Here is a 15,745-nt window from a genome sequence, read left to right on the forward strand (position 1 = left end):
CTGAAACTGCAATAGAAGTGGCTGAGAATATAAAACTTCTGCTGTGTGTGTGCCACAATAACTTTACTTATTCTTTTACCTTATCTTGGTGCTAAACTTAGAGTTCAAAAAATCCACTCTACCCTGGAGTATACATGCATGAAGACATGTTGTCAGTGCTGCCCTTAAGAAGCAGAATGTCCTCTCACGATGGCCCACAGTTGTCATTCTCTCTACAAAGAAAATATTTTTAAATAAAGAAGCCAAGGAAAAAAAGATTCTGTTCTTGGCTGCTTCCTATCATTTTTTTTTTGTCTCACTTCCTCAATTCCTTTCTACATTTCCTCTTTGTCTTATTTTTCATTGATGTCCTCTTTCTCCTTGATGTTTTTCATTTCTTAAATGAAATGACTTTTTTTGAGTAATGAAAATGGTATGTCTTTAATCAGAATTATTATATATAATTAATATAATTAAATGTAGTGTCATGTCATATATATTGATGAACTAAATAACAATTAATAGCGAGAGGAAAACTTTGAAAACCATCTTGTAAAAAAGTTTCTGGAATTATTTCTTTCAAATGAATTTCACGAGCCATAAGTTACTTTTAAAGCAAGGTTATAGAGTTAATGGTACAATTAAGTAATTTGAAGCTACAGATTATAATGTGAAACATCTTTCAAATTTCATTACAGAGAGCATACACAGCATACTGCATTAACAGAGCTGCTGAATTTTTTCTATCATTCAGAACCCATAAGAAAAATCTCTCCTTTCTTCTGACCGCATACACACCTTTGCCCTAAAGCAACTTGCAGTTGCTTTTTAAAGCACTGTTTCTCAGCCCATTAGAAATCCTTTTTCCAAGCTCGTTTCACTAGTACAGATGTTAATGAAAATTGAGCATTCTATAATTTTGCTTTTTAGCTGACATTTAGCTCCAATAAGTAGATAATCTCAGCAGCACTAAAAAAATATGGAGGGTGAAATTGAAAGATATGAATGCTGTTCTTTAGCATGGATTTCTTTGTTCTCTCAGTTGTCTGTATTATACTGTAGTACAGTACACTGCATTCCCTTAACCCTGCTTTCCCTCTGTATGTCTCTGATTGTATAGTGTTATCATTCACTCTAAAACATCAGAAGGAGGCAAAAATTAAATATAATAGGTAACATTCTTTATAAAGAAGGAATTGACTAAACAGAAGGAGCTAGAAGCAGTCAAATCACAGATCAAGAAAATATTGCAACAAAGAAAATAGGAGCAATATAGCCTTTGTTGATTTGGAGGACTGATAGGCAATGCTATACATAGAAAGTGGAGAAAATGAGACTTCAAAACTCTAGGGAAAAGAGCTGAACAATTGCCAAAACACTGTGAGTCAGTTGTCACAACAGCACTTTAGAGAAAGAAATGCAAAGAGAATCAAAAGGCAACAGGTAAAAAAAATTACCCCCTTGATACTTTGTTTTTGTCATTTTCTAACTAACTAGCATACAGAAATACTCTTCCCCTTCCACTCACCCCAACAGTTGTATAATTGTGAGTGTGACAGAGGCTTCTCAGCTTTTTATTTCAGGTTATAACAATCAAGGAATTCTTCAGACTGTTAAGAACTTGTCCTTCTTATTTCTGAGGAAGGACATGTACCTTAGTAAAGCATTGTCTGTGTTTCTTTTAATTGCCTGCTAAGGGCATTATTTTTGAACTTCCTTTAATATTTTTTGACTGGAGTTTCAAAGAAAACAATGATGTCCAATATCCCCCTAAGGTATAAATGAAATCTATTAGAACCAAAAAAAATGGGTCATTGTAAGTTTCTTTAGAAGGAGCCAAATACCCTGCTGGCACAAATGAGCATTTTTTCCATTTTAATTTTGGATTAAAGAACCTTTTTGGAAGGAAATCTTTATTTTCATGGTTTTTTAATCTGTGAGGCATATTGGTTGTTTCACATAAATTAACTGCTTCTCATCAACATCTCTCTAGTTACATTTCCAACATGATTTCATGGCTCTAGGTAAAAAAAAAAAAAAAAAAAAAGTTGCTTCATTTGTCTTAAACAATAGTGTCTACATACATACACAGTTTAGGGAGCTATTTAATATCAGTGGCCACAAGTAAGCCTACTGGGATGACAGGAATCTAAGCAGACTGATTTGGTTGATCAGTATAAAGAGCTGAGCTATCAAAGTTCCACAGAAGTTATAATCTAGCTGATTAAATGCTGATTTGGCTCTAGGCTCTGACTCCTAATATCACAGAGGCAAGCCAATTTTCTGCCAGCTCTGCATCACCATAGCTGCGTTGAAATCAATGTATCAAGTTAATGTGCTTCAGTTTAGTAGTGACCTGAATCGTCATTTTTATAAGAACTGATCTGATTGAGGGGCATTCTAATTCATCGTACATAGATAGAGGCTGTTTTTACATTGCTAATGAACATAACCTCCTATTCTCTTCCACTTTTCAAAATATCTTCCCTTTTTCCTTCCTTAGACGAGTTCATTTTTCATATACAGCTGATATAACTTCTTTTCACCATTAGGGAATAATCCATCAGCACCTCTGGCAAGCTAAAAAAAGCGTGCTAAACACAAATATAAATCTTTGCAGTATTGGAAGTTTTTTTACTGTGAATCATGTAAATGCATTTAGAACTACTGACAGCCCTTCATCTGCGGTCAGTTTTCCATCAACTTCCCTGGGAAACTTACATGTAAATAAGTGAGTCTCTGCTACTGCTACCCAGTCAACTAACAGCAGAACAAGGATCTGTAAATCCATATTTTGAGTCCCAAGCTCAATTACAACATGAAAAATGTTGTCTATTTTGTTGAAAATAAAAGCAACTTTTAAATTCATTTCAGCTGTATCCGTACTCTCCTAAACATGGAGCAAAATACATATAAGCAAGCACTGGATTCATACAGATGTACTCCAGTATGTTAAAAACCATGAGAAGGAGAAATAAAAACTGAAGTTCATTTGAAATTAATTTCACACATCCGTAAAATTAATAAGAGTACAAAATATTGAATATTGGTCATTTTTTCATTTATTTAATGGATTTTTAAAAGCAATTACCAATATGGATATTCCCCCGAAATCAAAAGCCAATACAGATTAGCTGTATTATTTATTATAAAACAGTTGAGCAGAATGTTCAGAAAAGGATCTGGATCAAGTGCTGATGCTTCAGTAAATCAATTTTTATCCTGCACAGTTTTTATTTCATCAAGGAAGTTTTGCCTTGCCTCGCAAAATATTCTATAGTTGATTTGAACAACTAATAAATATACTGTGACACCTGTACAATTTATTATCTGACAAATAACCTATCTTTGTGTCCTTGAACTCTCATTATCTCTAGGTCACCTTCTACACATTTGTCTTCTCTTTCTCCACTGACAAAGAAGGCCTTATGCAGGATCTCTTATCAAATTCTTCTATGTTTTAAAACATACATATAACAATATTTTCATGTATCTAATTAACATATAAGCGTATTTCCTATTTTCATCTACAATGCTCAGAAAAGGGTTAATTTTTCAGGTTGACCCTAAAACTGTTGCCACAAATAGGAGATATAATTACACAAAAGCAATAGAAAATGAAATTTAGCTTGGTTTGGAAACCTTAACCAAAACTGGAGGACTTGATTTCTAAACCTCACTGACCACTCCAAATATATATATAATTGATTTGTGAAGAGGGAAGGACCTGAAAAAGAGCAGTTATGAAAGCGCAGAAAAGCTGCACAAGATAGCAAGGAAAAGCCAACCCTGAGAAAGAATTCCAAGAGAAAAAGGTCCAAAGAATTCATCACACAGTGTCATAAACAGAAAATTAATTCTTTTTATAAAAATATATGCATTTCCTTACAGAAGAACAACATTATCTGATGTCAAATAATCTGAGGGCTATGATTCAAAGCTATCTTTTTCAAGATGGGGAAAAAAAAAAAAGCAGTGCCTAGATTAATTAGTAAATGCTTACTACCTTTCTTCTGGAGTTTACAAACTGGTTCTCTGAAGTGTTACTCAGTGCTTACAGCAGACAAGTAGAACTTCAGCAATGCCATATATCAAGGTTTCCCTCCATTTGGACTTTTCCTCACTAAAAGAAAGTGTACTCTCATTTTTAAATCCTAAAGAAGTGGATATAAGACATGCTCAATAAAGCTGACATGCCCTTGATATGCCATGTTGTCTCAGTATATATTACCACTGATATGCTTGTGCATTGTTTTCTTGCAGTCCTTTGGTAAATATGATAGTTTAATTACACTATGGTAACACTGCCACTTTCATTATTTTTGCTGTAATTTATTAATGAGTCAGGTCAGAGGACAGACAAGCAGGATAAAAATCATCAGTTGCTGAATTTCTTGGATGCAAGAATTACTAGGAATAAAAACAGGAGAGTTTATTTTCCAAAAACAACATTATTTAAATGGCATTCCAAAATGTATGTACAATAGTATGTAAGATGAAAGGATAGTTTCTTTAAGAAGGACAGGAGAAAATAAAAGTGTTCTTTCCATATTGAGAATTAAAAGAAAAAAAATAAATGAAACGAGGAAGGAATTTTAAAGCACATGGTTAATAATGAAAAGGAAATAAAAAAAAATATATGCTAGTGGGAATCCAGAACAGTCAAACCAGAAAACGTTTATGAACAAGTGGATAACATCTAGCAGAATAAGACAGGATTATCCAGATTGGGAAAAAAAAAAACAACACGAAAACAAAACAAACACAAAAAACCCCACCACATTTTAAGAATGTGGGAGAATCACAAGGATATAAGTGAACAAAGCGTATCAAATCAACTTAATTATCATAAGGATCAGGCACTGGCAATCATTTTGGTTATTCCTCACTAAAGAGGAAAAAAAAGATTAAAACCATGAAAAAGGTCATTAATACCATTTGAAATGACTACTTTTAGGAGTTTAATTGCAGAAATACAGAATGGAACACTTTTTGAGAAGCGTTTGAGCAGATTTAAAGTATTACATAAGCTTCAGGACATGCTCAGAATTTCAATACCAACATCAAACTTCAAGAATAACCCAAAGGATATGGGAAATTCTCTCTCTCACCATTTAGAACTCAAAGAGCCTTTACCATGTTTTGAGCTGTCACCTCAGAAAAAAATATGAATCTCTTCAGTGAAGTTCAGAAGAGAGCAACAAGAATCATCAGACATCATAACTCAGAAGAGAGCTAGACTGGATATAGCCTTTCCGGCTTTGAGAGAAAAGGTAGATCAATGGCCTCAAAGTATGTAGTAGATCTCAAAGAGAAAAGAAAATACTATTTTCTCCTTTCCAAGATAGAAGAAGAAGCATACTGCAGCAAGATTTCAGGGCAGACCACATACAGGAAGAAAAAAAATAGCAAGGCAGAGCATAAATTGTTTGAAAGTCTTCATCTTTACAGATTTCCAGCAATAGGCCAGATGAATATCTGCCAGAAGGAAAATAAGTACACCTAGAGAAGTGGACTAGCATTTCCCTTGCCTTCCAATCCATTTGCGCTTGACTTTATTTTACTGAATCTGAACATCAACCTTTTACGCTTTGCCTGGTAACAAAGCAATTAAAAGTTAACTGAGGCTGTGCCTGTAGGAACAGTGTACAGGTATTGATATAGAATGCCATTCATTAGGAACACTGCTTAATAATAAGCAGGTTTGTCCACATTCAGTACAACTTGAACAAGAGTTTGAATTGTGTTCTACTAAAACATGGAAACTATTTGTTTGCTTTCAGTGGGAAATAGAAACATCACCAAATCGCTGAAAAACATTCACATTTTCTTACTGAAGTCTAGTTAGGTTTTCATCTAGTTCTTGCTGTGTGCCTTTTTCAGCTTTCCACAATTCCTGTACTGCTTATCAAGAAAATTCAAACACTTACAATACAGTTATTTCCACTAACAACAACTCTATCAAAGGGAAGTACCAGCTGTCTACAGTCAAGTTTGAATTTATAATCTATTTTTATATAGGTACATTAACATATCACTTTTGATTTTCCAACTTTATATCATATGTTCTTAAGAATGTTAAAGATAGAAAAGTACCTAGTCAGTTTTGTACATATATTCTTGATTTTAGAAGATTGATGATACATTTCTGTTGATACAATCAAGAGGTAAATTCAAATGATGCTAGAAATCACACACTAGAATCATCACCAGTTCTCCAAGTGAAATCTGGCTGTTGCACCTCTGTGCCTTTGATGCAGCTAATTTGAAATCAGTGCAGGCATTTCTTCCTAAAACTGGACTAACTCTGAAAGACTCACAAAAAAGGATTTAACACTAACCAGCAGCTCCCATTATAGCTTAAGTATTAGCAATTGTGATGAGTCAGTATTCCTGAGTCAGGGATGTGTAGCATAAGGACAATCATATCTGCATGATGTTATCACACCATTAAGTACATATGAAGCACCTATCAGTTGCTGTTGCTAGAACAAGATATGGAAATCTCTGAACAATCATTCTGTTTCTTGTATGTCCAAGCTCTTAAGCACCTAGCCTTCAGCAAACACATCACAGAATCACAGAATCATAGCCATACCAGTCCACCTCTTGATTCTTACCCCCAAGCTCTCCACTGCTACACCATTCTCCCCCAGGTGGAGTTCAGTACATTCTAGCTGCTCTCTTACATAAAGAGCAACTCCACCACCCTGCCTCACCAGCCGATCTTTCTTAAAAAGCACATAGCCCTCCATGACAACATTCCAGTCATGCGAGCTGTCTCACATGCATACTGACCAGAAAACTCATAAGTGTATGCAGAAGCAACACAGAAGAAAACTGACAGTTTTGGAGACAAATGTAGACTCTTTACTAATATATAAACATGTTTATAAAATTAAACTTAAGCTTCAGTACAAGATACTGTTACAAATTCTGTCTTCTTAAGGATTTTAAAATTGGTTTTATTTAGTTACATATACCATATCCATATGTTGTGGTAATGTGTTACAGAGTCTTCTTCTCTAGAGATATTCAAGACCCTCTTGGATACCTACTTGTGCGACGTGGTGTAGGGAACCTGCTTTGGCAGCAGGGTCTCAGGAGGTCCCTTGCAACCTCTATGATTCTATGATCCTGCAATGCTACCGAGGTGATCCCAGATTCTTAATGTACATCACTAGTGATACTATTGAAAAACTTAATTTTTCCACTTAATTCCATATCCATCTTAATTTGATGTACTTCTGCATTTACAACAACTTCTAATGCATTGCAGTTGTACTTTTATGATGTCCTGTTATGAATTTAGCAGTGTCATCTCTAATGGTCAGTTCCTGAAAACAATAGGCCTCATTCAGTAGATAAGCTTATCAGTAAAGTTACTGTTTGGGTTAACAACTTTGAATACCATAAATGAGAATTTCTAAATCTCCTGGGATCTCCTAAATCAAAGGAAAAGAAATGTACTTTTCACTGTGGACCATGGGTTCAGTGAACATATTTTGAAGCTAAGGATTTTGGCAAATGAGTGAATTTTAACTGTACGAATCACAACCAACTTGTTCCTACTTTCAGTAGTGTGATAATAGCGTTGCCTCTCTTCTTTAAGAGGGTAATAAAAATACAGACTGGCAAGATGTTTCAATACTTGCTTCATTTTGTCATGGGCAGGGGGGAATGGAGTCTGTAGCAGACATGAACTGCAGCTTCAGAAAGAGAAACTATTCCTCAGAGGTACTCCAGAGAAATAGCTTTTTTAAAGCTAAAAAAGTTAAAGTAATTTTCACTTTTTCCAGTAGTGAATCTGACCAACTTCTTAAATCTTGTGGTGAAGGAAATGCAATTTCCTATTTCATTTTTTGCAGGCTTGCTTCTGTACATACAGCATTCCTGTTGTCTGAAGCAAAATAAATGAGTCACAAAAAAGTAAAAAAAGAGTTTTGCTGTTTTGCTTACTATCTTTCAATTGTCTGAACCATATATTGCTGAAACTTAACAGCTTAAAGTCAGTATCAGAATAATTTTGTTCAGTTATAAAAACCTTAAAAGTTATAAAATTATAAAAATATAAATAAAGATTTAAATGATCTGAAAAGTTTAGAAAATTGATTTAAATTTTACACACAACCTCATATTATTTTTCTAAGCTCTCCTTTCCCAGGAAATTGAAGGTGAGAGGAGTAATTGAGTTCAAATTGATTTCTACTTTCAAATAAAGTTTCCAGTGAAAATGGAAGGTTTCAAATGAAAATGCAGTGTTACTGTTAAATCCTTATCTTTAGTTGACATACATTTTTCAAAATAAGTAAAATCAATGGGACACATATCATAACTATAATTGTTACAGAATTTGTCCTCCAGTTCTATTGCATCTTTCTTACAGAAGCTTGACAGACATTTGTTTACTAGTCGGACACAAAAAAAAGAAAAGAAAAAACACAGAAAGAAAACAAAAGAAATATTAATCTTAAAAATTGAAGAATCATAATGCTGCCTATCAGAGAACTTTATCAGCATAGTCAACTTTCCTTACTCTCATTCTTTTCAATCACTAGTCCTGAATAGTTTCAAATTTGATTCATGGATTTCCACACGGGAAGATATTTGGTCTTGTATAAAGCCTCATTAAAGTCAATAGATGTCCCTGGGCATGCTAGATTCTGTCCACAGAAAGCACAATTTTTGGATTAGTTGCTTGCAGCAAATACCAGTACATTCAACTTTGTAATGCCTAAAGCAAGTCATTTATACAGAAGTGGTACAATTTCCAGAAAGACTGACAAACCAACACACCCAGAAAAGTTGCTGTGAGCAGCAAATGGTTTTCAAGAAAGTAGATATTATGTATCTGTAAAAGAAATGTGAAAAAAAAAAAAAAAAAAAAGAGTAGCATACCTCATTCTGAAGTCCACACATCAAAACAAACATTGACAGACTGAAGAGAGATTACAGAATACCCCCAAAATCAAAATGAATGCAAGGAGAGTAAATAATTAACAAGGCAAGTTTACTTAGATCATTTTAAAAAAAGACAGTTTCAATTATTTCATTGAAAAATTGAAACATCTTCAGAAAAAAATATAACAGCAACTCTTATCTATAGGAAATTGATATTTTAGTAGAGAAAAATCTTTTAAAATGTCTAGATATTAAAAATAAAGGCACAGATATGCCACTAGTAGAGCTATCAGCCCTCAGCATAAATTACTGAGGGAGATGGCAGTTCTCAATCTCTTGAGGACTTCATTTCAAGACGGATTGCTTTTCTTTATATTTCAGCCAAACAGAAAAGAAGTGGCTTAACACAAGTATAATTGAAAGAAACTGTGTGGCATCTGAATATATCATCTGATGACATAGACATTTCTACTCTCTAGGGTTTCCAAATTTATGAAAAAAAACTCTCAGTAGAAACTTGTGGCCTTTTGCTTCTATACTGTACCTGGTATACATGAATTTTGAAAATTTACTCTTTAGGCAGAATAATGTTCCAGAAGATATAAGCCTACTACACACTTCAGAAGAAAACAGTGAAATGATATTTGGGATATAAAAAAAAAAAAAATTTAGTGGTAGTTGAAATACATAATTTGTATCTAAGTTCTAAATAGAACTTAGAGTTAACATATATTATTTAATTTGAAACATATTTTGAAAGAAAAAAATTGAGGTTTTGGCACACACACTGAATGCCATGAAAGACTTTGAAGTGACAACTTCAGTAAGCAAATTCAGTAATTATTCCCATCTTATTAAACCCATCTGTAATTCAGCTAGTCTCAGGGCTACTGGAGAGAGATCACCCCCATTGGAGAAAGCCTGCTTCAGTATACAACACAAGACCTGTGAAAGGAGGTAATGCTTTAATTAGACTAGCTGAGGCTTGGAGTCTTTTCCACAGAGACTGCCAACAAGGGAGTCAACATTATCAAGTATTTTTGCTTTTTTGTTTTCCTTTTAAAAACAAAAGGCATTACTTTGATTTCAAGAGCAGTGGAGAAATGAGAATGTCTTCATTCTCAGGTGCTTGTTGAAGCCATCTAAGCTGTAAAAGCAGCTTAGCCAAACTCTTGCTGATGAAGATTCACTGACACTGGCAGGGCTTACACCTTGAGGCATTCCTGCTTTATAAATATGCATAGTGCACGTGAACTGGAAAACAGCTGAAAAAAATGGCTGTGAGGCCATCTCAGATGGAATATGTTATCTGTTCCGTTGTAATGATCCTCAGCACCACAGAAAAAGAAAGTTCCCTATAAGCTCATGAACAGAAAGTAACTATTTTGTCAGCTACTTAAAGGGCTTTCTCACAGATTTGTTGTACTATAGTGTATACTTATAAACCATTTAAGATGAAGGACTGATGAACTCTCTGCTCCAAGATAATTGTTGACTCTTGTGCGCTTTCAGCTGTGAAGAACTCTTGCCTTTAAACATGAACACTGCATACACCTAACAGCCATGGTCAGGGAAGTAGCTAGAGCTCCACCTGCTTCATTCCTCTGAAGTTTCAGAAAATCAAGAGGACAGTTGCTGCTATAAGGGCATGCAGGAGGCAGTTGCTCATTAGGTAGAAGATAAGTTTGCTGGTTCAGGAGAAAAAACATCAGATGTACAATATCCAAGAACTACACAGATTGAGGATATCCTTTTCTAACTTTATGCTTGAAAAAAGAAGGAATGCAAATTCAGCTCTCTTAACTTCCTTCACAGCTCTTCAGCTCTTCATTCCCTTTAGCCCTTCTCTTTCCAGAGTTCAGACAGACTCTGGACTTCTGGACTTCTGAGCAGATAAATATCTCTACCTACATTACTGCAAAAGGGGCCTCTGGGAAAACTTGAGCCAAGGAGAAAAAGGAGGAAATATTTCATATAAGTAAAAGCAAATGCTATCAGACTGAAATATGGTTTATTAAGCATACAGGTACATCGCTGCTATTAGATCTAGTTCAGAAATGCAGATCTAAATATTTTCCACTGCAAGGGATACTGGTGTTGTGGTATGCCTCAGTGTTTTTCCCCCACAGGAAAATTTTACTCCAGAGATCATATTCCACAAAGGACAGTAACGCAATATTTCCCAGAGGTTAGGATACCTTCTAACTAGCTGATGCCACTTCAGCACTTTAAAAAAATTCCCATCTGCCATCTGCCTTTGCTTTATCCCTCCCATAGGAGACAATGTCTGTTAAATAGGCCCTCCCCTTGTAAAGTCATCCCTGTGAATGTTGCCTTCATTACTGTATGAATTCTGTCCAGAATGAGAATAAAACTCACCTTTACTGCTGTCTCCATTCAATTTGTTAGGAGAGAAAAGGATCACTACAGTATGTTATTCAGCATTTTTCTTTTTCCAAAACATTTTTCTCAAAGTTAAAAAAAAAAAAACGCAATAGCTGAATTGAAAAGATTGTTTAAAGTAAAATTACAAAACTGCAGTGTGATACAGCAAGCTTTTTCAGTAGGAAAAAAAGACTGAATGTTTTTGAACTCAAAAATAATTAAAATCTACACTACGACATTTTTTAATTACTTCAGGTTCAATAATGTACTCAGTATTACATCAAAGAGGCCTATATAGTCCCTCTACTTCCCCACGTCATCCTACACAGCCACGTCTTTGGATATCCAGTCCTGACAAAGCTCCATTCAAACAAGATGCTGAGTTTCTTTGTTGCATTCAAAAATTTACTTAATCTCATGTGGGAAAAGGTCCCGTCCCTTCCCCCCCCCCCCCCCCACCCCCCCCCCATCAATAGTCCTTGAGGTGGAGAAGCACAGTGTGGGTGGCTCACTGAGGCCATTTTCCCCAACACCTCTGTGCTGCCACGAGCAGCTGCCCACAGGACCCCAGCTCATGCAGGAGAAGGAAGGAGATTGTTCTGCTCTCAAGGGAAGGGCACAAAGAGATTTGCAGAGCTTTCTAAGAGCAATGATACAGACAGGGAAATAAGGCCACAGATTGATCTCAGTACGATGACCACCTGCTCCAGCATTATCCTTAACTTAGACGTACTGCAGATTTAACAATCACCATTCCACCCTGTAACTCTTCCTCAGTTGTATAAAAATTATGTTTGGTATAAACAATCTAGAGGATCTAGTGTTATTTTCTTCTTTCTTTAAGAAAATTTAAAAACAACTTAAAAAAAATAAGTTTAAGAACAACAGAAAAAAGATTATTTTGTTTACTTATCAAATGACTGCAATAATGTCATGGTTTGAAGAGTAAAAATAAGTAGTAAATTATGATGATTGCAAATACCTGTAATCCATCCTGAATATCTCTGAGTCTAAAAAGAAGTAGAGATGAGGGGGAATTCTACTGTTCCTTCTGTTTTGGCAGATAAAGTGTATTTTGCCTAAGTTCTGACTAGAGAAGTTCAGAATGCAACTCGCTACTTACAACATTTCTTTATCTGGACATATGGAAGAGCTAATTGAATTTTGAAAAAAAAAAAATTCTTCCAACTGCCAAAATAATTAAAACAGCAAGGATTTAAAGACTTTAAAAAGCAGTACCAATTCTTATAGAAGGTCCAGCAGCAACTAAGCTCTCTAGGAGATACAGATTTTCAATTTCCTTCTGTTAGGAGCATTCTACAGATTATTCTACAGATATTCTACAGTGTTTCACTGTATCCACTAGAATTTTCTTCTCCCTGTTTTAAAGTCCTCCTTTAGTCAGAAGTTGTTTAATTGCCTTTGTCTTTATCTCTGAGTGGAACTGCCAGAATACAGAAAACTTCCATTCTGGTGAGGAATTAACTCACATGGGAAGAAAATGGGCCAAAATAACAAAGAATTCTAGAGGAATAGATGGACCCTGTTCTGAAATAAGATCCTCCAGGTTTTTTTTTTGTTTTGTTTTTGTTTTTTAAAGTGATATTAAATAGTTCTGAAGAAATCAGTGAGGAGATCATGAGGGCAATTTTTTTTCATAAAAGGGTCCTGTTCTAAAGAACCTCTATAAAGACATTAAGGATTCAAGATACAGAAATAATTATAAAGTCACACAGAGATTCAAAAGATACTACAACTGTCCCAAGATACATCGTTCTAAAACTGCATTCACAAATAAGTATGGTAAAATAATTGCCTCCATTTGTACCTCACTTATAGGCAGCATTTGTTAAAAAGGACTTTCAGTAGATATTACAGTTGATATTGCAGTTAGAATGATTATCATAGTGAAAGTAGGAAAAGAAACACACAGGAAAGGAATACTCACCTATAGCCAAAGATCTAGGATCACAGGAAACACTCCACAGAGAAGAAATCTCCAGAAAGAGATTCTTTCCTAGTGGCAGTCAGCCTTTAAATGGGGTCTAGCATGGGGGCTCCACCCTTTCCAGTCACACAGGTGAACTGCCTTCACCTGTGCTCCCATGGCTGACTCAGTCCTTTCCACAGGTGAGCAATCAATGGTTCAGGCTGTGACTCAACAGTTCCTATACAATAGATATATGACATAAAAAGCTTTATTTTTTTAATGATTTAATAGAATTATATTTTTTTGTTCAAAACAGCAAGAACAGAAGAAGTCTGAGTGAATAATTGGCTGGGGCTTTAGCTCAGCCCAAGCACAATTGTCTCTCTACATACTTGAACAGAAAAACGTTTAAAGAACATTTATTAGTTCTCCTTCGGAAATTCAATTCACATTAATTCTGTATATTTTACTGACTAAATTAAGCTATTTCTATAGATCCCATACCCTGGAAGGCTTTGTTATGAATAATGTATTTTAGATGTATTCAAATGAACAGCTAAAAATTGTCACTGTAAAAAAAAATTAAAAAAATTAAAAAAATTTTTTAAAAAGCAAAACAGATTTCTGTTTTTATCTATCACTTTTCAGAGGCAGTCAGAGACATTCAGAGCAGTTCCCCTCATTTACTGGTGGTGCAGTCTCACCAATTCTTTGGTCTGGCAGGACGGCTCCTGGGGAAGGATTCATAAAATTTTTTCCACGAGGTAGAATGACTCCTGCAAGCCTTCCAGCTGGATTAGTGACCTTGGTCATAGCATGCCAGTGGCCAAGGTCAGCTCTGTGCCTACAGGCATCATTGCCCAGCCAAAACAGACAGATGGTCATGTGGGGTCAGGTATGGCAGATGAACTTCAGTGTCAATGACAAACGCACGCAATGCAAGACATGAAATATGTATTTTCTAAAGTGGAAATCAATTTGGGAAAACAGCAGTTGTTTTCTCCTATAAAATGGTATATATTACATTTCAGGCTCCCAATTCTTCAGTTTTGTAGATATCAGTAAAACATCCCATTTACTGGAAAAAAATCTTGCATAAAGTGGGAGTAAGGTTTTCTCAAAGAGAGCAAGAGACTTGGCAATCAGAATGTTTATCTGAACAAGTTGTTATACATGAAAGAACTTCCTCAAAACTCACTGCCTTTTGAAATCTCAAACCTACACAACAAAAACATACAAAAAGGTTTCCAATATCAGATATATGTAATCCAATATTAATTAATGATAAAGAACCTCAGTCATGAAAGATTGTCTTCATTGTACTCAATAGGAATTTAATGTATTTTAATATGTGTTTTTCTGCTTCCATAAATCGAAGTTGCAACAACAGCGAATAGCTACAAAAAGAAATTTCACACATGAAAGTAATGCAAATGTATGTGTGGTAAAGGCAGCATAATTCAGAATTTCTTATTCTGCAATGAAACGGAGATAAGTCACCTCACAGTGACAGAGAAGTGCAGATAATTGAACAATAAGCCATACTGTACTTTGTATATAAAAATCTGTTACGTTGAAGTCATGTGACAAAGCAAAACATATTAAATTAATTATATTTTCAGATAGAAAATGCTTTTATTTTCTAAAACACCTAAAAATTCACTACATGCCTCTGAAAATCTCAGTCATTTTGTGTACTTCAGTTTGTAACATTCAGAGTATGCATCTTTACAGATCTACAGTAATCTTCTGGAGACAGTCTTCCAGTAACATTGGAGACTGGGATAAGACATCAATTATCTGCTTCTTCTTCTCTTTCCTGTAGTAAATACTATTTTTCCCCCAGTAAACAAAAATTCCTGAGCTCTTTTACAAACTGGACAACAAAATAAGAAAATCATTGCATTAGCTTGTTTTTTTTTCCTAGTCACCTTTGATCAAATTTTGATGTGTATTTTTGACTGCCAATTTGTTTGGATGAGCTGATCAAAATGCTCATTTTGTGGTGTGACAGCTGTGCATGGTCAACTAAAAGATGGCTTGTCTTTCACATCATTACTCATGGCCTCACTGTGCTCACATTCACTGTTTGGCCTTCACAGTTGTTCAGGAAGCATGAATGAATGTCAGTGGGTGCCATTATTTCCACCTGAAGGAATTCAGTGACACACCTTTTGCTTCATATGCTTTTACATGCCAGGCACCATTTTCTCAGACTGCCCCTCTGCTGCCATCTGTCACATGGCAACAAAATATTGGTGTAAAGGTTCAACCTCTACTGCCATATCACCAACATTTGCCTCTGATTTCATGGCCCAAAATTATAAAAAGGAGGCATTACTTTTGGAGCACCCCTCATACAATAAAATATTTCCTTTTACAAATAGAGAAGTAATTGCATTAAGCTATTTTGTGAAAGTTCAATGTTTGAACAATATTTTGACCATTTTTATTCTTACTGCATATCAAACAGACTCTAATCAAGATCCTTAGAGGAACTAAATTCATAGAGGAGTAATTCTAGAGGAACAACTCTTATCAAAAGATTAT

The 15,745-nt window shown here is 35.0% G+C and overlaps 3 long non-coding RNA genes across 3 annotated transcripts in view; 1 reads left to right on the forward strand and 2 right to left on the reverse strand.

Annotated features, from left to right (window-relative positions):
* The window catches only part of LOC128080325 (uncharacterized), a 987,521-nt gene that overhangs the window by 873,080 nt on the left and 98,696 nt on the right, over window positions 1–15,745 (forward strand). The gene's annotated exons all lie outside the window — the stretch shown is intronic.
* Window positions 2,503–8,953, reverse strand: LOC128080326 (uncharacterized). Its single transcript, XR_008206607.1, has 3 exons — window positions 8,878–8,953; window positions 7,792–7,879; window positions 2,503–2,559 (listed from the first exon to the last, which is right to left on the reverse strand). It is a non-coding gene; the product is annotated as an uncharacterized LOC128080326 (long non-coding RNA).
* LOC128080327 (uncharacterized) lies at window positions 9,673–13,264 on the reverse strand. Its single transcript, XR_008206608.1, has 3 exons — window positions 13,214–13,264; window positions 11,260–11,348; window positions 9,673–9,825 (listed from the first exon to the last, which is right to left on the reverse strand). It is a non-coding gene; the product is annotated as an uncharacterized LOC128080327 (long non-coding RNA).

Source organism: Tympanuchus pallidicinctus, unplaced genomic scaffold (assembly GCF_026119805.1).
Source record: "Tympanuchus pallidicinctus isolate F22 unplaced genomic scaffold, pur_lepc_1.0 scaffold2, whole genome shotgun sequence".
In the NCBI taxonomy this organism is placed as follows: domain Eukaryota; kingdom Metazoa; phylum Chordata; class Aves; order Galliformes; family Phasianidae; genus Tympanuchus; species Tympanuchus pallidicinctus.